General features: G+C 35.6%; 1 protein-coding gene and 1 long non-coding RNA gene across 3 annotated transcripts in view; one reads left to right on the forward strand and one right to left on the reverse strand.

Moving 5' to 3' along the window:
* Positions 1-27113, reverse strand: part of LOC111507257 (uncharacterized) — a 63926-nt gene that overhangs the window by 2296 nt on the left and 34517 nt on the right. For both annotated transcript variants that reach the window (XM_074172741.1, XM_074172742.1), the window contains one exon: positions 21052-21282. The gene's annotated coding sequence lies outside the window, so the exon portion shown is untranslated. The remainder of the gene's footprint in view (positions 1-21051; positions 21283-27113) is intronic.
* On the forward strand, positions 17928-21052 carry LOC141481346 (uncharacterized). The gene is made up of 3 exons (XR_012464908.1): positions 17928-18340; positions 18532-18810; positions 18942-21052. It is a non-coding gene; the product is annotated as an uncharacterized lncRNA (long non-coding RNA).

Consider the following 27113-nt stretch of genomic DNA (forward strand, 5'->3'; position numbering starts at 1 on the left):
ATAGATTTGGGATTTTTCTTTCACTTGTTTATTTCCATAAATTGCAACAAACTCATCATTTTCCCTTCTTCGCATGTATGGAGGATTTTGAAATTATCTTTATCCATTTTAAGTTTCGAATTTTGAAGATGTTCATACATTCATTCATACATGAATGACATGTTCATGGTACCTTATAACAAAACCTCTACCAGGTTAGCCTGTATATTTGGCGGGGCATTTACCAAATTGTCGATATACATATACCAGATCTCCTCCCTTTTACTATTTTAGGTTTGACATCAAATAATCTGTTTCCTAAATTTTGGTTGAATGTGTAGGATGTTTGTAGATTGAATTTTGAAAGATAATTTTTAATATTCTCGGAGATTCTACCTGGACAATTGTTCTTTCATCACTGAGTTTTGATATTTCATTACACTTTTTACATCGACCTTTTTGGGTATTTTTCACCTTACGCAATCTGAAAAATATAAAAATTATAATGGAGAACTTTATATAAATGTAGAAAGGGCAAACTTTTTAGTTCATCCCGATAAGTTACTACGTAAAATCGAATTATTTTTCACAGAGAAAAATGTTCTATTCAGTAACTTGTCGTATTTAAAGATTCTGCTAATAAAGGAAATCTGAGAACTAATACAATACTAAATTTTAACTTTAACTTTACATTTCGGGGGCTAAAATCTGCCTCCGCGCGCGTCTTCAGAAATGGACAAAAAAATTCTAAGATATTTGCAGTCATTTATTCATTTGATTATTTGATTATTTATGTCTCAGCTTCTTTGACAAATGTCAAGGGAGTTTGGAAATATGAAATCATTATAAAATGGTTCAACGAGACAAATAACTCATTACTTGAAATTTCTCAATAGTCTACACGATAAAATCAAATTTACCGTAGAGATGGAACAGAACAATTGGATAAATTTTTTAGATCTGACAATATCCAAAAACAATGATTAATTTGACTTCACCATTTTCAGAAAAACACATTCACAGATTTCATAATACCTTTTGACTCTTTCAACCTGATTTCACAAAAATTGCCTGCATTCAAGTCGATGATACATAGGGCTTTCACAGTATCCCTTTCTGATCAAAACCTCCGGAGTGAAATCGCAATCATTAAACAAAAATAGCAGTTATTAACTAAATACCTATTACTCTGTTAACATCATTATAATGGAATATCAACAAAAAAACTGTGATGAAAGGAACATATTCAATTTCCGGAAGACCAGAATAGAACACAAATATCGCACACTGAGAACTTGGCGTAAGTCTCAAAATTGAAAATTGAGTTAGGACCATCGGGGTGATCCAAATCACTCGTCATTATGGCAGTGGGGAAAATGCGCAACAGATTGGGTGTAATAGTGGCAAATTCAGTTTTGTGCAAAATTTCAATCAGAAAGGTTGAGAAGTTTTATTATTTCAGTGGCGAAACAACAGTTTCGCCGTTGGTCCAGCAATTTTGGTATTAATACAGAAACCAGTTGACGAAAGGTGAGTATCTTCGACCTGAAATAAATTTCTCTTTATATTTTGTATCACAATGGCGAATGTATCTTTTTGTCATTACTTCTTCCTAATATTTCAACAATTTGTGGTTCTATTTAAACGAAAGTACTTTTTCGTTGTTAGTACCTGCATTTTTTATTTCGGATAATGATCATTCGCTATTGTTGCTTTAAAATTATGTTGCCAATGTTCACTTGTACATGAAGCAGAGTAAAATTTCACCATCAATTTGCTCAGAATTCTTAGGAATATGTTTTTCTGGAAATTGTATGCCATTTGACTGGCGCTTCAAACTCCAAGAATAACTTCTGAATGTTTACCGATGTCTCTGGTCCGTAGTCCAAACGAGAACTATGTTCACTCTTAGCACCTTAATTCTGAATTGTGTTTTTCTGCAAAACTACGTTGTCGTGGAAAGATGAGCGGGCGCTCGATAAAAATGTTCATTGCGTTGGGCATCAAGTTGGAGTAGATGAACAACACCGGTTCTATGACATCGGAAATTCAACTAATAGAAGCAAGGTATACGGGGTGTGCAGCGTTAAAAAAAACATGGATGCTGACATAACTGAAAAAAAAACATGGCATCCAGCGTTGTAGAAAAAAAACATGGCTACAATAGTTCAAGGAAAAAAAACATGGCCGACGTCAAAGTATACAAGGTGTTTGTAGCGTTAAAGAAAAAAGATGGGGTCCAGCATGAAAGAAAAAAACATGGTTACCATCGTGATATACAGAGTGTGCAGCGTTCAAAGAAAAAAACTTGGCGGCAGACTTGAGCGGAATATAAAGAAAAAAAACATAGCTGCCAACATGCAAGAAAAAAACATCCAACTTGACATCACCAGGAGATGACGGAGAAACAACATAGATGGGCGCGCTCAACATGAAAGGCTAGGAGGGTCTAATATTTTTTCGTGGGATCCAACATGACAGGCATTATTTGTCATTAATGTGTCGAATATGTATATGAATTAACGAAGTTTCGGATCTGTAAGTTTCATCGAAAAATAAACACTTCCGGTTTATAAAAACTGAGATAGAAGCAAAGTAATGTATCGAGTATCTGTATTTCGGATGTTGATATTATATTTGACTCGGTTGTGCAACGTTGCCAAATGTAAGGTGGTGAATGGGGGGAGTGGGGGAACGAAAACACGCGGCATTGGAGGATTTTCATTTTGGTAATATATTATAACGCCATTTGTATGAAATAAAAATATCTGCAAATAATGGTGAAATAAACTAGAAGTAAAAATATAACAATTGAATAAATGAAAATGAAGGAATGAAAAAAAAAAAATAATAAAAAGTGTTGAGATTCCAAGTCACGTTAGTTCACGACGTTTCGATTGTTAGTATCTACAATCGTCTTCGGGTGATAACTGGACTGATTCCTCCGAGAGATGACTATTTATAGGTCGTTGAAATACTTTCACTTATCCCTGCTTTCCATTTTCCGCTTCACTGGTTCCGTGGGAGATGATCGTTTTGGCGGGAGTTGGCCATTTTTCGCTTGATGATGGGTTTCCATATGATGCGTATTTCCACGCTGGCCTGGCTGAATACGTTGTTGGACAACATGTATGCGGCTTCCTTGAATTTTCTCCTAAACCAATGTTACTCTTTGTGCAAGATCTCAGCTTGGGACCACTCGATGTTGTGTTGATGGGTCCAAACATGGTCTGCTATTCCTGATTTGCTGGTTTCCCCTCGCTGTGTGTGCTTCTTGTGCTCGGCAAGGCGAACATTCAATGGCCTCTTAGTTTCACCAATATAAGATTTTCCGCACTCACAGGGTATCCGGTAAATGCATTTCTTGGAATCGCAGTCCGCATTTGGGGGCCTGGTTTTCGTGAGGCTGCTACGGATAGTGTTACCGGATCTGAAACAGGTTCTGATGTTGTACTTGGAACCAATTCTTCTTATCCTCTCCGATAATCCTCTGATGTAGGGAAGTGCAAGTACCGGTTGTGTCGGCTTCTCTTCCTTGCGAGGCACCTGCTGTCTTTCAGCTAAAATCTTTTCTGCCATCGCTTTGGAGTAGCCATTCCGTTGAAGATCATTTTTGATGATGTTTAGTTCCTTTTCGAGACCTTCCTTTGTATTACAGAGCTCAAAAGCACGGTCTAATAGAGTCTTGATGATTCCTTTTTGAGTCGATTTATGGTGGTTGGATTCGTGGTTCAGTGTGAGTGGGTTTTCGGTATATAGATGTTTCCCACTTAGTGTCGGTCCTCTTCACCAAAACGTCTAAGAATGACGATTCGTTGTCGATTTCCTTCTCCATTGTGAAAGTGATGGAAGGTCTCACGCTGTTGATGTGTTTCAGGAAGGCGTCTAGTTCAGTATTCCCATGGTTCCATATTATGGAGGTGTCGTCAACATATCTCAACCAGACTCGGGGTTTCGTGTGGGCTTCTTCAATGGCCAGAGTTTCAAACCACTCCATATATATGTTGGCTATGACTGGTGAAAGTGGCAGTCCCTCATCTTTTGTAAAGAATTCGTCCTTCAGTTGGAAATAACAGTTTCCTACACAACTTCCTAGTAATTCCATAATTACTTCTATAGGTAGATTCGTTCTCTCTTTCAGGTTCCCGTCTTAGGATAGCTTTCTCTGTATGATTTGGAGTGCTTCTTCGACCGGAACGTTGGTGTGAAGGCTTTCCACGTCGAAACTAATTAGTTGATCTTCCTGTGTAACCAGCAAATCAGGAATAGCAAACCATGTTTGGACCCATCAACACAACATCGAGTGGTCCCAAGCTGAGATCTTGCACAAAGAAGAACATTGGTTCAGGAGAAAATTCAAGAAAGCCGCATACATGTTGTCCAACAACGTATTCAGCCAGGCCAGCGTAGAAATACGCAAAATATGGAAACCCAACATCAAGCAAAAAATGGCCAACTCCCGCCAAAACGGTCATCTCCCACGGAACCAGTGAAGCGGAAAATGGAAAGTAGGGATAAGTGAAAGTATTTCAACGACCTATAAATAGTCATCTCTCGGAGGAATCAGTCCAGTCATCACCCGAAGACGATTGTAGATAGTAAAAATCGAAACGTCGTGAACTAACGTGACTTGGAATCTCTACACTTTTTATTATTTTCTTTTTCCATTCCTTTATTTTTATTTATTCAATTGTTATATTTTTACTTGTAGTTTATTTCACTATTATTTCATTTCAGGTTCATTTTGCTTAATATAATTGTTATTTTCAGCTATTCATTTTTAATTATTCTTTTTTAGTTGTTTCAGGGATTTCAAATCATTTTATATAGTAGACAATGGAAGTCCGAACCAGTGAAACCTTCGTTGTTGTTGCTGAATGTGGGAATCATCCACGATGTATTGTCATACTCCTCGAAATTCACAACGCTTGTAGGTATATCCAACTCGTGAAATTTACTCAAACAGGAAAATGGTTTGTTTGGCAGCAATAAAAAGTTACTACACTGATTTCCAATCATAATGGTTATCCCTTTAGGATGGAATTGTTGCTCGATGATGAAACCTTGAATATCTACAGTAGCTATTCTCATGTTGACTTTAAGATTGATACTGAAGCAAAATCACATCTTCAGTTCCATTTCTTGATAATTTCGCTAAGTGGGAGGTGCTCGATGACAGTGTCGTGCAGAATGATGCAATAGGCTCGTGTATTTTGTGGAAATATCTCAGATGCTTCGATTTCAAGTTTTACATCAACACTGGAACTTTTGATGCTTTCATCCCTTCTGGAACAATCGATGACGAAGAGAGTTTTTTCTATGAAGTCGGCGGTACTGATGAGAGGATCATATTGATTAGTCATGTTATAGGTAAGACCGAATTGTGCGTAGTCGAAATAATCAGTGATGAAATGTCATCTGAAGAATACAAACGGATAGAATTTTGTAAACGTGTGAAGAAAGACATTCGACTTTTTGGAAAAAAGAAGATTGTTTCGAAGCAGCTGAATGATTTAGATTTCCAAGACAGAGTTTTCAATCGAAAAGTTCCTCAAACGAAATATCCATTGCGAAGAATTCAACCTCGCAGCATAGATAATGTCGCCGCCAATACTGAAAATGAATTTTGTTCTTTTAACTGCAATAATAAATAACGTTTTGTATGTGAACGTACCAAGGGGCGTGAAATACATGGCAATATGTGTGAAACCCAACAATTTCGGCAATGGATGTAATAGAACACAATGGAAGTTGATGAGTTCAACATTTGTCAATGACAACCAATTGGCAGTTTTTGTAAGCGGAGTTCCAAAGAATATCCCCTTCAAATATAAACTGAGGTTGATATTCCAGGATCTTCGTGAAGTAGATACAAAAACGGTGGAATTTGTTCCAGAGCATGCAACGTTGAAGAAGTCGCAAATGGAATTTGAGCTTTATAGAATTTTCATTATAGTGTGTACGATATTAGTATGTATTTTGATGAGAGTTGTACTGGAAATAATTATGGAATTTGATAGGAAATGGCCGATTTTGTTCAAATAGTAAACAGTTGAATATTCACAAACACACATTTTCGTTTTATTCCAAGTCGATAAAAATATATTAAACAGTTTCTCATATTTCATTGTTATCACGTTTCATTGATGAAGCCGTAAACGGGAAATGCAATAAGCTACTTGGCACCGTCGACACCAGGCATTAAAAATATGTTTGTCATTGAGATATACAGGGTGTCTCATCATCTAAGAAAAAACCATGACTTCAATGTGTACAGAGTGTCTCAAATACGTCATTAAAAAAACATGACAGTTTAACGGGGTTCTATCGTTTTAATGTGCGATTCTTCAATGTGTACAAGGTGTCTCAAAATATGTCATTCAAAAAACATGACAATTCAACAGGGCTCTATCGTTTTACCGTGTGATTCTTCAATGTGTACAGGGTGTATCATTCAAGAAAAACCATTGCAGTTTAACGGGGCTTTAACAGTTTAACGTGCAATTCTTCAATGTGTACAGGGTGTACCATTCAAGAAAAAACATGGCAGTTTAACGGAACTCTATCGTTTCAACGTGCGATTCTTCGATGTGTACAGGGTGTCTCATTCAAGAAAAAACATGACAGTTCAACGAGGCTCTATCGTTTTACCGTTTGATTCTTCAGTGTGTACAGGGTGTATCATTTAAGATAAAACATGGCAGTTTAACGGGGCTTCATCGGTTCAACGTGCGATTCTTCGAAGTGTACAGAGTGTCTGAAAATACGTCATTCAATAAAAAAAACTTTATGATTGGCTCAAAATACAATGCTTTTTCTTAGGGAGCTCAAGTTTAGTCATTTTCAGACCTCGTAGCGGAACCTTGTGGAATACCCAACTCTAGGTAGATTTGACGTGTGTAAGAGTTATAGGATGCAATATATATGTTAACATGAGGAAGGAGTGTATATGAAGTCAGCGTGGAGTAGAGAAATATCAAAGATGGTGAAATACCGAAAGGGCACTAAGCGACATCTTCGTTAATAATAGTCGCATCGTCACGTACAGTACATCAAATGAAAGGGAAAGAAAACCAAAATTCATCAACAGAGAAAAAACAAAGATTGTCATCAACTAAGTTGCGGCTAGTGCTTCATGTTTTCTCTATAACCCCATGCTGGCGTTATTACCATCTCGCTCACACATACTCACAACTACCATATGTAAAAATGAGAAGTGACTTGGAAATTCAGTATTGTTTCGAAATATTGTGGTGGGCACTCATATATTTCCGTACCTCACTACTTATGAAAGTGTGACGAATAGAGAAAAAATGTTCGACATGGTTACATCGAAAACAATAATTCTCTCACAGATTTTGAATCGACTATGAGTAGTTTTCAAGAGGAATATAATCTTTCCGTAGATGGTACATTGAATTCAGATACTCTGAGTTTGCTTCAAAGACGTAATCGCTGAAAACGCTTTCACGATTCGAGGTAAATGGAACAAAACATGGTATTTTTTACAAGCATCTGCCAAAATGGGGATTGATTCTGAAGAAGCCTTCAGTTTATGGGGGAATATTTCTAATTTCAAATTAATTTGACAAAAACCGATAAACTATATCGCTGGTACAAAGAAGACATTCATTTTGCCGAGACTGCATGGATAATGGAATGTGTGAATCTGAATTTGATGGGCCCAGGAGAGTTTTAGCTCATGCTTACCCACCTTCGAATGATGTATGCACAGAAATTCATTCAGACAAGGAAAAGGACGAATCGCGGGCTCTTGATGGAAACGGAGGTACGAATTTTCTCATGACTCTAACTCACGGAATTGGACATGTACTTGGATTGGGGCATAGCAGCCAAGAAACTTCCATTATGTTTCCTTGGTTCCAACAATAAACAATTCAATTAGGAAGAGATGACGAATATGCCATTGAATCTTTATATGGTTGACGTAATACCACCACAGTAAAAACGAATCAGCGTTCTACTTCAAGAGGAGAAAGCTTCAACGATAAATATCTCCAAAATAACAACTGAAATGAAAAACCTTTGCAATGTAAAATTCCCTGATTTTATGTTTTTGGCAAAAGCTCCAGAATTTCCAAATCACAGACTATATGTAGGTTAAGACAGATATTTATTGAAGCTGGATTTGAATGAGATGTTGATACCTGCGAAACCAGAGAAAATTGCTGATTATATGAGTGAAAACGTTTTTTTCAAACACATCTATCAAAATTCAGCAGGTGAGATAATTGCACTCGATAAAACTGAACGTGAATATTATGTGGCAGTATTTTCCAGTCCATAAATCAAAGAAATTCATCCAATTCGAATAACATCCAATATAAATGTGATATCCCAAACTAATAATGGAAAAGGTTAGATACTGTATGACCATACGTGGAATTTTTTGAAACACCTGGTGTAATAACAACCAGAGGACGGATTTCCCATATAAGTATTTCCGGGAATTCCTGGTGCTCTTCACAGGTGATTTTCGATACATTGATGGACACATGTATTTTTTCAGAGAATACACCTACAATGAATACAATGAGTTCACTCGAAAAATAGTTGAAGCTGGACAATTTAATTGTAATTTATTCGGTGTTCCATGCCCTGCAGAAGGACTTTTGCACCAGCTAAAAGAACTCCTGAAGAAAATTACATTTATTTTTCAATGAATGACTATTTCGCAATGATATTTTACTTAATGCAATCAATAAATACTTATGTGACAACTCAATGTTTTTTTTATTTTACAACCGCTACAACACCAAGGTCAACAATCTGAAGATCATCTGAAGAAATATCTACTCTCACGTTACGGCATTATCGCTTTTAGGTAGTGGCTCATTGAGTAGAGGGGATTATTCAAACCAAATTATATACATTTCATTCAGTTTCATGATTATTTCTTGAAAAACTCTAATCAAAATACATGCTAATATCGTAGATACCATAATGAGAATTCTATAAAGGTCAAATTCCATTTGTGACTTCATTTTGGCTTGCCTTGCGTGTTATGAAATGAATTCAACAGTTTTTGTATCAATTTCTCGAAGATCGTGGAATATCAGCCTCAGTTTATATTTAAAGGGGGCGTTCTTTGGAACTTCGCTCACAAAAACTCATCAATTTCCATTGTGTTCTATTGCATCCATGATGCAATAGAACACAATGGAAATTGTGTTCTATTGCATCATGGATGCAATAGAAGCCCATTATTGGGCTTCACACAAATTGCTATGAATTTAACGCCCTTTGGTACATTCACATACAAAACGTTATTCATTATTGCACTCAAAAGCATAAAATTTAATCTCAGCATTGGCGGCGACATAATCTACGCTGTGAGGTTGAATACTTCGCAGCGAATATCTCGTTTGATGCACTTTTCCATCGAACACACTGTTTTGAATATTTCAATCAGCCAAACGATTCAAAACAATATTTTTTTCTTCGAAAAAATTTGAATGGTTTCCTTTAATTCTTGAACACGTTTACAAACCCTTCAACTTTCCGTCTGTATTCTTCAGATATCATTTTATCACCTAATATTAACGACAATAACATTCTTTCGAAAATAATAATAATACCCTCCCGCGTGATTTCTTCACCCCCATTGCCCCCATTTTCAAATGTTTTCCATTGGGATCGCACGCTGGAACGTTAGCCCCCCCCACCTGAATAATCACACGCCAAAACGATAGAGCCTCGTTAAACTGTCATGTTTTTTGAATGACGTATTTTGAGACACCCTGTACACATTGACGTCATATTTTTCTCTTGAATCCGATTTTTCATTCATTATTATTACTATACAATTATTTTTCACGCCGACGTACAGGGTGTACGTCGGCGTGACGTTTTTTCCTTAAGCGATGAGACACCCTGTATGGCAGACATGTTTCTTTCTATTACGTTGGCAACCAACGTTAAAGGCATGAAGAAAACAACATGATGTTGTTTTCTTTAACGCCCGTGGCCATGATTCTTTCTTCAATCCGATTCTTCATTCATTATTATCATTATACAATTATTTTCCATGCTGACGTATTTTGTGACACCCTGTACACTTTGACGCCATGTTTTTTTCTATAACGTTCGCAGCCATGTTTTTTTCTTTAACGCCCGTGGCCATGTTTTTTTCTTCAATCCGATTTTTTGTACATTATTATTATTATATCATTATTTTCCACGACGCATTCGAGACACCCCGTTCATGTTTTTTCCTTAAACGATGTATGATAGTCATGTTTTTTTCTTTAACGCCCGTGGCCATGTTTTTTTTAATCCGATTTTTCGTTCATTATTAATATTATACCGTTATTTTTGTAATTCCACCACGCTGTTATCTATCAAATGAATCTACTCGATGCTCAATCCATCCTTCTATGCGTCGATCACGTCGCACACGTCTCTTTCCCACTCACTACCGTAAGTACGTCTCCTAGGAAATACACCCCAGTTCTCTTGTATCCCATCTACTTCATTGTTATGTCAAATTTCAAATTGTAAATAAGTAAAATATTCAAATTCTCTGTTCTATTTCAAATCGATGAAAATAAATGAAACCAACATGTGGCACAGAGAATCGAACAGAGTTATCGCGGTTTGAAAGATAACGATTTGAGCGCGCTTGAAATAATATGAAAACAATAATATATAAGATGTGTGTAAAAACATGGCTGCCAGCATTGAAGAAAAAAAACATGGAAGCAATGTAACGGGCGCGCGTCATAAATTATTTTCATTTGAACAAGTCTATATAAGCGTAACCGCCACATACTTGACCAATTGCGCTTAGTGAAACTGATACATAGTACGCCGAACCAAGCCATATTGGAAAACTTTATCAACTTGCGATAATCTACAACCAGAAAACAACATTCTGTACTATATTTCAACAAATCATTTATCATATAATATCACGTTTTTTATAATTTAAATATTCCTTTTTTCATTGTTGAATTTTGAAAGCAGGGGGATTTTGAATGAAGGAAAAAAATCAAATATATTTTCTGTGTGTTGTATTACAATATTAAGTATGTGATTATGCTTACAATTGAGGATTGCGGCGGCGGCGAACCACCAGGCTGGTTGAGCGACAAAAAAGGTAAATATCCAATTTTTTCATCTATTACATAATTCATACACTAGTTTTTGTTTATAATGAAATGAATATTCACGTAAAGCATTTGCATACAGAAAGTTGAGGCCTGACAAAAACCTTCTATAATTCTATAATAATCACAAAAGTTTATGGCTTCCAGCAAAGTGATACGATCAGACAGCAACCGCATATGAGTGTTCAGAACATCATTTACATCTTGTTTATTACATCCAGCAAAGCGATTGGATCAGACAGCACCCCCATATGAGTGTTCAAGACATCATTCACATCTCGTTGAAACAGCGTTTGTAGAATGCTGGAACCAACTACATCATTGCTCACTACATTATCGTGTGTTGTACGAAACATGGGCCTTATTACATCTGATCATTTCCATTTTTGTGTTTCCTTCATGGATCCTCTGGCATTCAGGTGGGCTTGTGTTATTTCCAACAAACGTTTATAAGAGATTCGATCCTCTTCATTATAGTCTTCAGGTTCATCGAGAAAGATCAAATTATATAGTCCTGGAGTTCCTTTGAATTCGAGTCTTTCAGTTGTAATATTACCACGTTTATCAAAGTCAATGTGATTTCTACCGTGAATTCATTTTGAAGAGGACTCGTCATAAACTAGTCCGTATATTTTATCGATTGAATTGTCTATAGCCAAGTGTTTCATGACATATTTGTGTGATATGGGCGGATATTGCTTCAGATATTCCATCATACTCTCCGTTGAAATATTTTTCATTGTTGGTGGTGTTGGTGGTGACTCGTAAAATACCTCATCGTCATCCTTTCCCGTCGTTTCAGCAACAACTTCGATCGGTAAATATTGTGTCTCTTCAAATGCTCGAGATTGATCGAATAGTTCAGTCTTTATTTCCTCCTTCTCCTCCTTTTTGGTGACACCACTACGTTGTCACGAATGGCCTCGGCTTCGATATAGGTTGAAAAAACTTTTGCAACGACTCATTCACTTCAGATTTCCCCAATTTCAAAGCTAGATACTTTTTCTCATGCGTTTCGAAATTTCGTTAATTTTGTTCTTGCGCACAACATCGACTTCTTAACTGAGCGGTTTCATATCGACGAATAACGTTTCCATCTCTATTCACGCACTCTTATGTACATGTCGAAACCTTTTCGATATCGCCCCTCATTTAGATCGCATTCCTTGACAATGATGAAAGTTCCATACTTGTCACCAACATTCGGCACACATTCTCTTGAATACATCGAAAGACATGTCGAGAGAGACGTGTTTATCAAAAACATGTTTCAAATTCATTTCGATTTGCGTGAACAATACAATCATGTTGCATATATATCAAAAATGAAAATTCATGGACGTAACACTCCAAAATAGTGGGCAAACCGCGGACACGTGTTTCTGGCTATTGGCCTCATCAGCGCGGTGCAGCCAAGTGCAAAGATGGGCAACACTTGTTTGTCAATAGCCAGAGAAACACGTATCCGCGGTTTGCCCACTATTTTGGAGTGTTGTGTTCATGAATTTTCATTTTTGATTTATATCATACACACACACATATATATATATATATATATATATATATATATATATATATATATATATATATATATATATATATATATATATATATATATACGTCTGATATAAATACATGGCATTAATGCCATCGAATATATTCACGAATTTTCTGCTGACCATCGCAGGCTACGGCATCGAATATGGATATGGAATTTCGTTTAGCTGCCTCTGGACTCTGAATTTCTTCGTTGTCTTGAAATGGAAAATAACCGACTCCTTTGGTTTTTTCCAATATCTTTCGAAGCAGCTGATACTTCGAAAGATAGAGCGACTTCAAGTACACCTAGACATTTTCAAATTTGGCTCCATTCTGATGAAATAATATCGATAATGTTGTGTTGATTTTTCCACACCCCGATGGACCACATATGATGGCGCGAAACGAATTGGGCAACAATTTGCCATGTTTTTTCCGATACTTGATACCATCTCTTGATACCGTCTCTTGAAACTAGACATCAAGCCGATAAAGTTCTCGAAGAGAAGGCGTGGCAACGAGTGAAATCTAAAGACCCAACACGCAAACGCTCTTTTGGTCACCGGAGTAATGAAGTCCAAACGTAAGTTTGGTATGGAAAGTGTGAAATCATTTCAACGTAGCATTTTGCAAAATGTAATCAAAAATTGGAAGACTACGACGAATGACGTAAAGAAATCCGCGGCATCGGCTCTGAAGGCAGCAAAAATGACCGTTCACAAAGCTGGAGGACGTAAGAAGATACGGATGCCTAGGATAATTCCATTCGAAGCAAAATCTGGAGTAATTCTACCACTCATACGCATATTTTCAGGCCTTTCAGCTTTGGGATCGTTGGCAGGGGGGCGAGCGCCATCGCAGAAACCGTGATAGATGCAAAAAATGCCAAAAAGAAACTCGAAGAAGATCAGCGCCACAATAAAGCTATGGAACATTTGGGTTCCGGTTTGTATCTACGCAGAATACCTCGGGGATCTGGTCTCTTTCTAAAAAAACAACATCAACACAAAAGCCAAGGTCTTTACTCCATTTTCATGGAGTCTTTATGCGTAATACGTTGCCAACTTGTGGTCTTCGGTTGCGAGAATGTACTGTATTGAACTTGGATTCTCAATTGAATGCAGGCACTCATTGGGTAGCTTACATTAAAAACGGCAATGCTGTACAATATTTTGATAGTTTCGGTAATCTCAAACCTCCAATGGAATTGATACGATATTTTGGAGGGGGTACAACGATTACATATAACAATGATCGACATCAAAAATTTGATAAGAGTAATTGCTGACATATGTACCCACAATTTCTACTTCATAATGCCAAGACATAAATCTTTGCGTGATTTAACTGATCTAAAAATTCTATCGATTGACGATTTGATAGAGAATGCTGAACCTTGGGAATGTTTTATGTATTATGGTGATGTTAGCTCACAAAGAGAATGTTATTATTGTAGGAACAAATGATTCAAAATATTGTTGTTTCAATCATTATTTAAGGTGTGTACATGTGGAAAATGTATCAGTCATGTCTATGATATTAACTCTAACGAGTCGTTCTTCGACATTTTCCATCGATTTCAATCCACCCATTCGATTGGATTCCAATTCCGAATACATTTTAGCTTTACTCAGTTTCCATTCGTACAATACTATACCGAACATTGAAGAAGACACGAAATTCTATTATTACGAAAACGATGACAAAATTAAACAAAAAAGTATTGATATCCCTTCTGGATCTTACGAAATTGGTGATATTGAAGCTTAAGTCAGCTTCCGTATACGTTCACCTAAAACGTACAAGGAAAATCTCCAAGCCACAAACCCCCAAACCAAACTTCAATACACTGAAGAGTGAAATATTATGTCTGAAACTCTCTATTGATTTCCGACCTGCAAATAGTTTGGCTCACATTTTGGGTTTTTCTTCCACCCTTCTCAAGCCCAACTTGCATTATGCATCCGATCTACCTGTCGATATCATTGAAGTACGAACCTTAAACATAGATAGCAACATTACGTTAGGAGTCTTCTAGAACACACACTGCACACACTACAACACACTGTCTCATACGATATACGAATTTGCTGTTGATGTTGATCCTGGTTACGCAATCTTCGAAACACCCAATCATCTCATTCATCTACCCATTTCTCATACAAACGAAATAAACAATATTTTGCTGGGAGTGCTCGACCAACATTTCAGACTCATTGATTTTCGAAACGAAGAAATAATAATTCGTTTGGAATTGAAACGAAAGTATGGTACTGGCTATCTATAAGAATAACTCATCGCCAACCGCCACGTCAGTCTTCACCAAGACCTTCATATATCATCAACGACAAGTGTCAACGGAGAATGAATAATTCCTGAAATATCTGGGTTATCATGTTGTCAAGTGTTCAACATTTTCTGAAAATTGCAAAACGATGAGTCCATACAAAAGGTAGAATGGCGGACCTACTTTCCGTATCTCAAATATTTTCGCAATAATGACGTCATTGAAATCAACATTATTCAATCCGTAGCCTATGATGCTTTGTACGAAAGCCTACTATTCATCAGCGGAAAAGTTGAGAGAATTAAAGGAGATGGTCGGATAACCTTTGTGAACAATGCTGGTGGTTTCATGTTTCAATCTGCTACCTATGAGCAGAATGGTGAATAATTGAAAGCAGTTCGTGAAGTTGGAATTGATAGTACTGTTAGAGGCTTTCTCACCTACACCGACGAAGATAACAAGTACTTGGTCATCTCAGGATGGACAAACCCCAACAGCTTCGGCATCATTCAAACTAAATCTTTAACGTTCAACATACGATGAGACTGCTGGTACACCAAAGACGGAAGTTAAGCTGAACATTGAAAATATCGAACTGAATGTTGAACGAATCTTCCCTCATGATTAAATCAAATTGCAACTCTTGAAAGCTATCCAAGCCGACACTACTATTCTCATTCCGTTCAGAAAATTGGAACTCCATATGCTGCCTGCTCTCACATGAGGATCAAAAAATTAAATATGGTCCGTCAAGACTTCCTCGTTCCTCGAAAGCCCTCGCTATGTGATTGTATGTTTTTAAAAAGATCGTGATTACACCAAAGTCAACAATGATCCAACACAACTCAACCATTTGAATATCACCAATATAACGTTGACTTTTCAGAGTCAACTCCAAAGAGAATATGCATCTGAATTTTGGGAAAATGAATTTTTTGCAAACATGTTTCAACTACGATCTCAGCTACAAAATGACGAATCAACATAATCCTCCCATCAACACCGCTGACTTTATACAATCTCTTTGTCATCGATTACTCAAAAGTTCCAGTGTTGATATAAAACTTGAAATCGAAGCATCCGAGGGATTTCCACAAAGTACACGAGCCTATTGCATCATTGTGCACGACACTGTCATCGAGCACCTTTAACTCAGCGAAATTATCAAGAAATCGAACAAAAGATGTGATTTTGCTTCAGTATCAATCGCAAAGTCAACATGAGAATAGCTACTGTAGATATTTAAAGTTTCATGATCGAGCAACAATTTTATCCTAAGGAGATATCCATTAGGATTTGAAATCAGTATATTAACTTTTTATTGCTGCCAAATCAACCATTTTCCTGTTTAAGTAAAGAAGATCGTCGTACCGCCTGTTACCTGGAGCGAAACGTTCATGGATTGAGGTATTCCTCCCGCTGTGTGTAATAAAATCAATTGGATGCCATCCTCATGGAAAATTTACACGATATCGATATCGTTTATGTGCGAGGATATCAAAAACATGACTATCTGATTTCGAAATTTCACGAGTTGGATATACCTACAAGCGTTGTGAATTTAGAGGATCATGACATTATATCGTAGATGGTTCCCACATTCGACAACAACAACAAAGGTTTCTCACCCTGTATGCACCACATTCACAACCGACCCAAATATAATTGCAGTCTCCGAAATGCAGATATTCTATACGAATGCCTTTATAATATATTACCAAAATGAAAATGTATAATAAATATTTAAAATGTTTCTTTCCTTTCTTTTAGCAAACTTACCACCTGATAATGCACGAAAAGTTGCACAAAATCCCTTCATAACCTCCAATGCTGCTGTTTTCGTCCCCCCACTCCCCACATCCACCACCTAACATTTGGCAACGTTGCACAACCGAGTCAAATATAATTACAACATACGAAATGCAGATATTCGATACAAAAGACTACCCAAATGATGGAAAATTCATACTACATACTCATAATTTTCATTTTCGTGTTCTCCAGTGAAAATTGTGATGTTCGAGTACCCGCAACCCCTACCACCTTCAATAATAACAAAGTTAGCCTCCTATGCTTTCAACACTTCTGCAAATGCTTATTTGTGTTTCTTGACATCGAGACGAATCCATTTATGTCGAAATTGTTAAAATCGGACTACCTGAAGTGACCATTTCATTGTAGATTTGGACTCTACACGATATGGCAATTCCGAATTCACCATTACTTTGCTACTATCTCAATTTTTCATAAACCGGGAGTGTTTATTTTTCAATGTATCGTACAGATCTGAAACCTTGTTATTTCATATATATGACACATTCATCAATGATAAATGATGCCTAGCATGTTGAATCCCATGAAAAAATATTAGACCCTCCTAACCTTTCATGTTGCGGACGCCATCTATGTTTTTTCTCCGTCATATTCTGATGATGCCGTCTCCGAAGAATCGTACAAATCCGAAACTTTGTTAATTCATATATTTGGCACATTCATCAAAGAAAAATAATGCTGTTCTTCTGGCATGTTGGACCTCACGAAAAAATATTGAACCCTCCTAACCTTTCATGTTGCGTGCGTTATTTATGTTTTTTCTCCGTCATCTCCTGATGATGCCAACTTGGATGAATCGTACAGATCCGAAAATTTGGTAATTCATCTATTCGACATATTCATTAAAGACAAATAATGCTGTCCTTCTGGCATGTCGGATCCCACGAAAAAATAATAGACCCTCCTAACCTTTCATGTTGCGCGCGCGCCATCTATGTTTTTTTTGCATCATCTCCTGATGATGCCAATTCGGATGTTTTTTTCTTGCATGTTTGCAGCCATGTTTTTTTCTCTCCAACGCTGTATATTCCGCTCAATATCCAACGCCATGATTTGTTCTTTGAACGCGGCACACCCTGTATATCACGATGGTAGCCATGTTTTTTTTCTTTGATGGTGGACGCCAGGTTTTTTTCTTCAACGCTAGGAACACCTTGTATACTTTGACGTCGGCCATGTTTTTTTTCCTTGAACGCTACACACCCTGTATATCACTATAGTAGCCATGTTTTTTTTCTTTCACGCTAGACTCCATGTTTTTTTTCAGTTATGATAGCATCTATGTTTTTTTTCTAACGCTGCACTAACTTTTGTTAGTTAATTTTCCGGTGTCACAGAACCGGTGTTGCTCATCTACTACTGGGTTTTGTTCACTTTTATTTCAATCCACATTTTGTCTACTATTGATAACGCTCACTGGAACCAACTGTTGAAATTAATAATTTCGGATTTTGTTTACAGGCCACCAACATTTCGCCAAGAGGTAAGGAGCGCTCCTGAAACCCAACAAATACCAACAACAAGCTGTTTCACGATATCGACTTAGAGACATACAATATAGTTGAAGCAACAGGTGGGTAAAAAATATTTCAGGCTTTTTTTCATTTTTCCTCTTATTTTATTTTCATACCGTGATACCTACAGTGAACCCAAATAGGTTAGGTTGAGTTCGCAGATCAAAAACAAGAAATATGGATGTCTTAAGCATTTTTTGAATGATGGTGTCAGCATCAATGTAGGTACTTAATCTTCATGTTGTTTCAGGAGAGAAGGAAAATTATTCTCGCCACACTGAAAATACTTCTTCAGATGGTGACAAGATTGCTGAAGAAATAACGAGTGAGCTAACACAATCACAAGATCATCAAGAAAAATGCCTCGTGATTTCCACAGCTGTCTGCCCTGTTAATAATATCAGCAAGCTTACGATACTTCCACACCCAACAGCGGACAGTATAGACGAAGGTTTTCATTACGAAACTGAGGATGAAAAAGATGGAAGAAACGCTGATGTATCTGGATATTCCTACCATTATGTGAATAGTTAGTTTTTTATTGTGTTGGCCTAGGCCTGCAACGTTCAGCAATGTTGAATAATATTCTATTGCCCAAACAAAATATTACTGATACTTATTCTCCAAATGGTATATTTCAATGTTTGATTCTCTACGTAGATTCTGGAGCTGATGGAGAGAGTGTTTCATTGTCATCGGATGATTCTTCATCAAGTTGCTCAACGTGCAGTACCTCCTCTACAAACAGCACCGGGACGACGACGACTACAACTGATGATGACTACAGATCTAACGTTTGCCTGATTAGGAAACATTGAAGCCTGAGAAAAGAACGAAGAATTCAGATAAATGAAGGAAATCTGTGGCTAAGAAACTGTGGAGATCAGGTAAAGAATATTGTTTCCTGAAAACTAGACAATTGAAACCGGCTAAAACTATGCTGGTACCGTGCAATGTTGAAAAATGTCAGTTAAGGTGCCTCACAAAATTTTTCGAATAGAAAAGACGAGCTATGTTTCACAAATTTGGGCATTAGGGGATTTGCAAGCACAGAGAGACTTTGTTCTTAGGCACATGAAGTGTGTAAATCCACCCTCCCGTTGAGTGACAATGAACCGGCAAAAAAACAGAACCCTAAATCAGTCATATTTCTTCTCAAAGAACGATGTACGAGTTCTCGTTTGCTACAAATTTTTCAGAAGTACCTTAGGTGTGTCTGAAAGATTCATGAGAACTGTTAAAAACAAAAATGAAGACGGATTTCTACAAGGGGAAAAACGTGGATTAAAAGCAACTAACATTCTTCCACAGGCAATAACAAATGGGATGAGGGAACATCTTGCTTCAATTCCAGCGATCGAAAGTCATTATGTTCGAGCAAACACTGAAAGAAAATGCATTGACGGAGGAAAAACTCTTTCAGATCTGTACAGAGATTACGTTGATGACTGCAAAATTCAAAAGTTGAATTCGGCAAATATTCCATGTATCGGCATATATTTCTCTATGAGTTCCACGTGTCTTTTCATACACCTAAAAAAGACAAGTGTCAAATATGCGAAACATTCAAAAACTCCAATCCGGATGGAAGCTACCAAACTCACCTCAAGGAGAAAGAACTTTCCAGAAAAGAAGAAGATGAAGATAAAACGTTGATCGGTGATGATTATAAGGTATCTTGCTTCGATTTGCAAGTTGCTCTTCCAACTCCCAAGGGTGACGTCAATTCCTTCTATTATAAATCCCGTTTGAATTGCTATAACTTCACTATTTGTCAACTTGAGAAGAAAAGGTTAGGGCCAGTTTACTGCCACTGGTGGCATGGAGGAGAGGGGAAACGTGGGTCCAATAAAATCGGCTCCTGTCTTCTGGATTATTTGCAAGAAACCTCGGAAGCTGCAAATTCTCAAGTACTGGATATCATATTTTATTCTGAGAATTGCGGGGGACAAGGCAAAAACAAATTCATTGTTTCAGCTTTTTTGTATGCTGTAGCTAATTTCAACATCAACAGCATTACTCACAAGTTTTTAGTGGTTGAACATGGGCAGAATGAAGGAGATTCAAGTCATTCGGATATTGAAAAGGCGATTAAGAAAGCACTCAAGAATAGTCCTATCTACGTGCCCGCCCAATATGCAACCATTATCAGCAACGCCAAAAAACAGGTGCAAAGTTCGTTGTCAAGGAAATGGCGCACGATGACATTCATGACCTTAAGAAGTTGAATAAAAAACATCGCCAATAATGATTTCAACCGCAACTCAAGTGATGAGAGATTCAACTTCAACGACATATGTGTTATTCGCTTCGATAGATGCCATTTAGATCGGTTCTTCTATAAAACTTTACACCGATACAGAGTTTCATTCTGTGGTTGTCAGGAATCAAGCAAAGACTAGAAAATCATCCTTGATGAACGTGAGTGATGTTGAATTGTTGCATGCTTATTTTGAAAGCATTCCCATCGGTAAGAAAATATTTGATAACCACCAGTTATCCCAGGTATCAAACTATTTATGATAGGTAAAGGCAATATAGGTATAAATACTCAGATTTGAATGTAATCTAGTTAGTTTTGGAAATAGTGTAATGACCGAAACTAGTCAACAGATATAAAACTATCATGGAAAGTGTCTCTATATTGTATCCTCAAAAACATTGAATATTCTATGCATTCTTACAATTACTATGTTCTTTCAATTGATAATTGTTGAATATAGAAAAATTACATTTGAAATAATTCTACTAAATACTATTTTCCACTTACTGTACGCTATAGCGCAGTTACTCGGATTTGAATCTTGATCGAAGTCTTTCGTAGTGAATTTTGACCCCAAATGATGAGTTAAAGCGTCTCCAGCATCACCGGTGCAATCTCTCAAAGTACTCAATGGATAGCCTTCCTTTTCCGAACCGATAGCGAATGCTTTATAATGAGCGAGAGCCTTCACATTATCTCTGTCGACGATTTCTACGAGTAACTCATTTGCTTCATAACCTACGAAAAAATATTTCAATTGATTGGAAAAAAACAAAACTCATGAACTGATTCAATGAATAAATCACTTTATGGAGAAAGATAATAGTTTGTTCGCCAGACGCAAGTATTGGTATTCACATCAAAACATATAATATTATTGAGTTCAATTCAGAACATAGAATTCTATAATCAGAAACCATTACTGAAAATGGATTGCACAGGAAAATCATTAAAGGAATATAATTTCGATAGTTGAATTTTCAATTGAAATTCATGGTACAAGAGTTTTAAGAATGAAGTAAAATACTGGATGCTTTTGAAAATAATTGCTAAACTATTAAAGAAGGAGTCTAACCAGTCTTTTTCACATAATATTTACATTCGGATACTACTAATTTACTTACGATAGATACAGTAGGTAGATTGTGGATTTGATATTAATACAGAACTTAATAATTTATATTGGTGAAAAACATGAAAACCATGAAAAGTATCGTAGCATCTGTTTGAAATTATGAATAGTGAATTTATAGTACAGTATCCATCTTCATTTCATTTCGAACCCATCATTATTTATTGGTATTTCTGTAATAGCTCCGTAAATATGACGTATTTGAATGAATAAATAGAACTGTATTAAATGACAACATTTTGCTGGGCACAACACGACCACCTCGTTCCATATAATGATTTTTTAGTTGAACAACTTTCCAATGGGAAGTATAAAATATCTCTCATAATGAAACCATACTGACACCTTAGAAAACCTTCTTAAAATGTTCGAAAAATAATTCATCAAGAACCAAATCCTCGATATACAGGAGGATTGGAAACTAAACATATACTGTGCGAGTATAAATCTAGATTATAGCTAATTGTTTGGTCAATACATATATGGCTGAAACCATACAATTTCATCTACTTATGATATGGAAAAATTAATGAAAATTATGTTTGTTTCGAATAAAAGAGAATGATCAATTCTTCTATCATTTTAAAAGTTGAAAAATTGAATGAATATTATTATCACAATTCAAGGCTATTTATTGCACTATGAAAAGAAAATTACGAAGTCGTATTCACATTTCGAGTTTATTCAATACAACTGACCGTGAACTCAATTGTTAGAATACATAAAGAAACAAAACATATTGCATAAATCAGTTTATAGTGGCAATGAAAGAAAGGTGAACTAGCGTTTTTCATGAATCTATTCATATAAAGAGTGAATTCAATTAATAAAATACAAAAAACATCACATGAAAAGTACATGAATCTGTTCATGTACTTTTCATGTGATGGCTACTGACTGTCAGTCGGTAGCCAAGCGGTTTGGCGTGGGTGCTTTGTTCACTCACTCGAATTGACTGCCGTGTTGGTCGGTGGTTCAAGCCCTAGTCTGAACGATCGATCTTCACTTGCTACCGTCCAACCCGTGTTAGGAATCACACGTTAAAAGGTAAGACCTCGTTAATCCTTAGCTCGCACAAGTTTCTACTTCTAAGGGTTGTCGTTCGTAAGGGTGCGACAGCTGGTTAACGGAAAAACAGATTTTAAACAGATATGAATGGTAAATTAAATTAATGGAATACAAAAAACATTACATGAAAAGTATAAATGCAATGGAAACCACATTGCAGTTTTCATGAGTCAATTTATTCGAACAGCGGATCCAGTTACTGAAATACATAAGTGAGTTTATAGTATGTAAGCTCAGTTATAGTTGTCATGTAATAATTGATTCAGAAAATGAAATATCCCAGTGAAGTTATCCCCATTTCAAAGTTATCTTTAACGCAATTAAAAAAAATCGCAAAATTATATTCACATTCCAAAGCTTTCTATTCACACAATGGAAAAAATCTCAAGGCCCTATTTACATTCAGCATCAACATATGTACTTCTATATCGACAATAAAGATAGTACTTCGTCACGTATGTGACGTTGAATGTTCAATATCTGAAAGCCTTCTTTGTTCAAATAGACATTCCTGAATATTCTCATTATTGATATATATTTAACATTGTCTTTCTGATTGTATCAATGCGAGCCTGTATATTAGCCTTTGGCTATAGCAACTCATCAAGATCAGATAAATACATTGCCTTTTTTATAATCTGCCGCCTCTTTCTTGGTTTTATGTGTCTCTAAAAGAAGTTCTAAGTCGGATAATTGCTTTTTCAATTCAAAGAATGCTTCAAACATTGAAACAACAAGAGTTTCGTCAGGTGGGTGATTCACATATTCCGATTTTTTTGAATGAATTTTTGATACTTCGCCACATTTTTGGTTGAATTCTCCAATTCTGGTTCTTGTTGTTCTCCGTCTGAAATGACCACTATAGAATGTGGGTTAGGCTCAGCTGCTTGCGTTGTAGCTAACTTTTCTCCAATAATTTCGTAATCACATATCAACTGATCTAAATCGGCGGGCAATTAATGTTTAACCAGTGTTGATACTGGCCATGGATTCGCTGACATGATCGAGTGTTCATCCATGATTGAAGCTGCTGACCCATTACTGCATTTGCTATCATTCGCACTTTTGATCGTTATCGACGATAACATATTCACTGACATATTGAATAAATTTCCACAACTATATATGGTTTTCAATAAAAACTATGAGCTGAATGAGTGTAGGTATCGGCTATTTTAAAAGGATTTCCAACCTATCCCTTCACCTCTAGTATCTTCATTCTCTCAGTATCAGAAGTATACATCATATGTTGAGGTGTTGTTTCACAAATACCGTCAGTAATGAATATAACAATATTATGGGACATTTACATAATGGGGTATTTTTCTCTGTGTTTTCACCATCTAAATCGCAAAGTTGCTACTTATTGTAAGACAAGTTTTCTATTCTTCACAGCAGGTATCTAGAATATTTTTTTGATTCTCCATTATATTATTTATGGCTGGTGTCTTAATATGCTTCACCTAATGATGATTCAAATTTTTTTGAGTTGGCTGGAAAAAAATTCAATAGACAATCTGAGATGATTTTCTGTTGTATATAAGATCTACATATTTTGCTATTATGTTCAACCAAATGCTATTATATTCATCCGAATCGGGTAATATTCAGAGTCTTTATTTTTATAGAAAAAATCACATAATGTTGATAGTCATCAACAAGTTATTTGACGCAATTAACATGTGGCAATATTCAATCCCAGTTTATGGAATTTTCAGATGAAATCTTAACCGTTCAATGAAAATATCACAATAAAGTGTTTTTTGAATACGTCAGTTATCAATAAATTGATGGATGTAGCCGTTACTACGTGGTAGGAGATCGTGATGAAGAGAGAAATGAAAACTTTGTTTTTACCACTTTTATTTGTAACTAACGTTAACTGCAGTTTCGTCCTATATGGACATTTTCAAACTTGAACAATAAACTCAGTCATCAGTCGTCAGTTATCGATTTTCATCAGGTATCGGCGAATTTCATCATACATCTAATATTCACAAAGTTATGATTAGGTTTTTCAGTCTTATTCATCAATTATTCTATTAGTATGAATGAGATTAACTTTGAACAACCTACGTCACTTCATCGATTCACGCAGTAATTTTATTCATTGTGCAATAAATAGCCTCGAAATGTGATAATACTCTTCATTTCATTTTATAACTTCCGCAATATGAATGAAATGATTGAAGACTTGAGCATTCTCTTTTATTCGAAACAAACACCATTATTGTGTATTTTTTCATATCATAATTGAAAAAAAATATCATCCTAGCGAAATTTTGATGAAATAGCTTTGAGATATAATTGATTATCATTAAAATATCCAAAATGGATCCATCATAGCTTGTGTGCAATTTTTTTGTAATATTCAAAAAACCAAATCGATGATAAGAAATCTAAAATTTTGAAATAAAGGTTATTGGTCTTTGAAGACGACAATCTGACAAAAAAAATCATAAATTAATTCAATCATTATCATACATTCGACTTGTATTATTTATCGATTTCCTGAGAATAAATAAATTCCCAAATTATTAAGTTCATGAAAACTTTAACTCACCTCACAATAATATACTATAAACTCATTTATGCGCTACTGATGTAATCTCTTATGTATTTCATGAATTTAATCCGTTGTTCAAATAAATTGAATGTGGATTCCATTGATATAACAAACCATTCACAGTTTTCATGTAATGCTTTTTTCTATTCTATTTACTTAATACACTATTCACGTGAATAGATTCATGAAAAACAGTAACGCAGCTTTCGCTGTTACCTACTGTAAACTGATTTATGCTATCCATATCATGTTTTTATTTTCCACTGACTGAGTTTATAATTATTATGAAAAATTTAATATCATAGGATTGGTGACATATTAGAAGCTAGTATCCAAAAATATGTTTTTCACTGAAAACTTTCCTTCATATCGACTAATACATGCTATTATTATATTAAAAATATAAAGATTCTTAGAAAATACAACCTAGTAGAGAACTTCAAAATGGATATTTATATAATACTGATAATCTAGTAGGTTTGAGTATCATGTTTCTGTAAATGAATTTTCATGAATTCCATGAATACCTGTTCATTTAAAGAATATTTCTAACGAATTTGATTTACGGTCGACATAATAAAGATTTATTATTACTTAAAAAAATACTTTGATTTCGCCATAAACGGTTCGTGATTATTATTATTGAATGTTGGTTTGGTCACGAATATTTCCATAAGTACAATGAATATTTGGGCATAAATGTGAATATCTGATATATCGAATATAAAGCCTGTCTTTACCACCTACTTCGGATATGTATCATCACCAATACATATTTGATTCACACAACGGGTTTAAATCGCTATTGCGACTGTTCAATCGCTATTGTTCAATGAAATAGGTGACTACCCCAAATATTGAAAATATCAACAATGGTTACCTATCATTGAAGGTTAGACATTTGAATAGTTATTTATAGGTCATTGTTAAGAATTTCTGAGTATTATGACAAATCATGATAAAATTCACTGAATTCATTGCTTTTCGATACTTATTGACCGCGAAATAATTGATGGAACTGTATTACAGTGATATGTCTATTGAAATTAGTCAAACTGATAATTGAAATGAAATAGGGTGGAAAAAAGCTTGGAAATATTCAAAATAGCTTTTGAGCAGGTGAATGTATGACTGAACTCTACTTTTTTATGTTTAGATATGAAATTTTCTGCTGAAAAAATAGTCAATATGATTCACATTTTGGGTGAATGTGTGAATGTGACAGAAATTATTCATTATCCAGTTTCACATTTATTTTCAAGTTTGAGTCCTCATCATTCGAGATAAGGATCAGAAGTGGTACACCCGCAAAAATCTATACTGATATGTACATTCGAAGAAAAAGAAAACTATTCATTTCCCGAATGAATTCCTCAATGAACATTACTGTACAAACACACTTGGAATAATATATTATGATGACCCTTCAGAGCAGTTACCCGAAAAAAACTACTCTATTTTTTTTTGTAAACGCAAAAAAAGAAAATATAAATATAATAAAATATAAAATATATCAAAGTACGTTGAGATGAATGGGAGGTCACTAATACTTCATTGTTAATACCCTCCCTGTCAAAATTCTCCCTTGTTCCTTGTCTAAGTTGCGTGATAACAAGTGATTACTTGTCTCTATATTAGGGTAGATAGAGAAGCTTCTTTGAAAGTATACTTTTTTATTTTATTCAAATGTCCCTTCCACACATGTCCAACTTCTGGAATTTTCACTGAATACACTAATTTTCCTAATCTTTTTATCATTTTTCTTTTTATCTGAGTAGGATTCCTTACATTTTGATAGTTTTA

Source organism: Leptinotarsa decemlineata, unplaced genomic scaffold (genome assembly GCF_025532065.1).
Source record: "Leptinotarsa decemlineata unplaced genomic scaffold, Ldec_3_MD MMD2_tig00000157_RagTag_RagTag, whole genome shotgun sequence".
NCBI classification, from domain to species: domain Eukaryota; kingdom Metazoa; phylum Arthropoda; class Insecta; order Coleoptera; family Chrysomelidae; genus Leptinotarsa; species Leptinotarsa decemlineata.